Source organism: Opisthorchis viverrini (assembly GCF_000715545.1).
Source record: "Opisthorchis viverrini unplaced genomic scaffold opera_v5_5, whole genome shotgun sequence".
NCBI lineage: Eukaryota > Metazoa > Platyhelminthes > Trematoda > Opisthorchiida > Opisthorchiidae > Opisthorchis > Opisthorchis viverrini.
The window spans coordinates 2,785,103-2,788,176 of NW_008751661.1; positions in this window are offsets into that span (position 1 = coordinate 2,785,103).

Below are 3,074 nucleotides of genomic sequence, written 5' to 3' on the forward strand. Positions count from 1 at the left end.
TCAGAACTAATACAACTTCCAAGATACGTAAAACGCTCCACAACCTCCAGTGCCTCTCCCTGGATCGATCAACATGCGCCGAAATGCCCACCAAACCAAACAGACCCATGTTTGCCCTAAATCCTTGAACAACAGCAAAATTAGTCGTCCAGAAGGCTGCACTGAACGAGCTGCAAGTAGCAGCGGTCGAAATTTTCGCTCACAAGGGGAAAAACTACGTTCCCCGGAGGAACAAATGCCCTCTCAAACCGGACTCCCACAGGGCGAAAAAAACATTGCAACTGGAAAGCAGCCATCGAATTCACCAAGATAAAAAGCAGACAAGTGTGCTGCAGGGGCCCTTTCAATGTCTTGGACTCAAGCCCGGCATACAGCTATTAAATCTGCTAACCTCTCTGGCAGCATGCCTCTCGGCTCCCCATCTTCAGAGGCAGCAGCGACAACGTTGAAATGTTTGTCCACAAACTGCCTTGATATTACATAGCTTGCCTTGAGCAGCCGTCCATACTCGCACTTACAGAAGCCTGCCTCACATCAGCTGTCTCTGACGTGGAGATCTCGATAGACGGTTACTTTATTTTTTGAGCTAACTCAAGACGCGGGAGAGCTGGTGGGGTTGCTTTATTTTTACATGCGGCCATACCCATCCCGATTGTTCTCTCTGATACCACTCCTACATCATTTTTGAGATGTATTGTGAATCCAAATCCCGCTGTGCGGGACCGATGCTCTTCTCGGTGTGGCCTACCGTTGCCCCTCGAGTTCTCCGGAGGATGACCAATTTCCCATACAAACCATTGAGCAACTCCTCCAGTTTCCACTTTACACATCGCTTGCTGGTAAGTGCTTTTAACGCTCCCAAGGCCTCCTGGATGGAGCTCTAATGCGTCGGGTCTAGTGGACATTTTTCAGCGGCGCTGACCAAATTCGTTCAACAGAGTGCTTGGACTCACATGTCCTCCTCGGTGTGGCCTACCGTTGCCCCTCGAGTTCTCCGGAGGATGACCAATTTCCCATACAAACCATTGAGCAACTCCTCCAGTTTCCACTTTACACATCGCTTGCTGGTAAGTGCTTTTAACGCTCCCAAGGCCTCCTGGATGGAGCTCTAATGCGTCGGGTCTAGTGGACATTTTTCAGCGGCGCTGACCAAATTCGTTCAACAGAGTGCTTGGACTCAACATGTCGTCGCATCCACCAGATACCGTATAGGCCAACTACCATCCCTCCTGGATTAAGTCGTCACCAACGAAGAACATTTCGTCCGCCAGGTGTTAATTAACTCTCCCGCTGGGACATAGTGACCACTGTGTGCTGATCTTCGGTTTAATTTGCTACTGGGCCAGAAACCTCATACAGACTTTTCAGGAATGCACATCGTACCTGAACAGGTTAAGCTGGTACCAGCTTCAGTGGAGGAGTTAAACAGGATCAGAAAGTTCACGAGACTGACGCGATGTTCATGCCGAAAAAAAACAGCACGTAGTCTTATGGACCGCAAGCTTTTTAAAAGGATTCGACGTCTTCTGGAAAAGTGGTATCAATAATCGTGCAGAAAGTTGACTAAAGGAGGTAGAAGATGAGTTGGGTCTTCCTAAAATGCGGAACCGCTGTAAATCAGAAATCCGCCAATGAGCATACGAGAACAAAGCACTATACTGGACCTCACCGGGAAAAATAAAGTACTGTTTAAGTACATGAGACATCGCCGCAGAAATAAGCCAACCACGTTCTCCGTGAGGGATAGGAACGGAGAACCCACCAGTGACCCAATAGTGGTATCTGAAGTCTACGGAGAACACTGCGCAGGCCTGTATTTTGCCCCAGTGACCTCGTCGCACCCAACCTTATCAAGGTATAACTACGAGCGGCCTCTAACCAACTTGGTCTTCACAGAGGAGGACATTTGTCAACTTTCGTACAAGACAAACCCGTTCTGCGCTTTGGGGTCAGACGAGGTCCATCCAAGGATCCCGAAGTAAACGTCGTTCCCACTGGCAAAGCATTTCCACTTAGTGTTTCTTCAGTTGCTCGATCAGCGTAAACTTTCCTCTGCTTGGAAGGGAGCGATTGTCGCGCCAATCTTCAAAATTGATGACCGACTATCACTAGCGTACCGCTCAAGGTGATGAAACGCAATATGAAGTGAGCCATCCTGGGCCACCTCAATACCAACAAGTTGATATCCCCAATTCAACACGGATTCCTCCCAAACCGTTATTGTGTGACGAACATGCTCGTATCTATGGACAGCTTAACCCAAGTAAGGACGGGGGACTCATATCGGGCGCAACATTTTTCGACTTATCAAAAGCACTTGATTGAGTCCCTCACTTCCCGCTGCGCCAAAAAACTTAAGTCTTACGGGATTCAAGGGGAAATTGTACGACGGATTAAGGCGTTCCCATCAGACAGAACATTTCGAGTGAAAGTAGGCTCGATTTACTCTTCGGAGCGGGTCTCCATTTTGGGACCACTTCTGTTTCTGATCTACATAAACGACCTTCCAGACGTTCTTCCAAGTCCACTCAATCGAAAATCAGAAGCGCATTCATACCTCCGGCAACCGCCAGGGTATCTGAGCTCTGAGCGCACAAAATGTCATTAAAACTGCCTATGAGGGTATCAGAACTGTAACTTGTTGGGGCGTGTGCAGACTCAATAAACAGGCAGCGATTATCGGTGAGTTCACAAGTTACTCTCAAAGACGTTACCAAACGAACCTCATGAAGATGACCACCAACGGGCAGCCATTCAACCAGAATCATCATCATCATCATCATCATCATCATCATCATCATCATCATCGACACCATGACATCAGTGTTCAACACCGGTGCTTCACTGCCGTACAACCATGACTTATTTGAAAGTCTTATTGAAAAGAAAAGAGTAAAGGTGGACGGAGAAGGGACTTAGTGCTAGCTTAACACAATCATTCCGAGGTGCCTACACCTTCAGACATTCACTCAGGCGATCTGGACAGAAACTGACAACAAGGACGCCACTGACATCGGTTGGCAGCCATATCTTGTAGTGTCTCCAACCAGGCACAGTGAGGATCACGCGGTCCC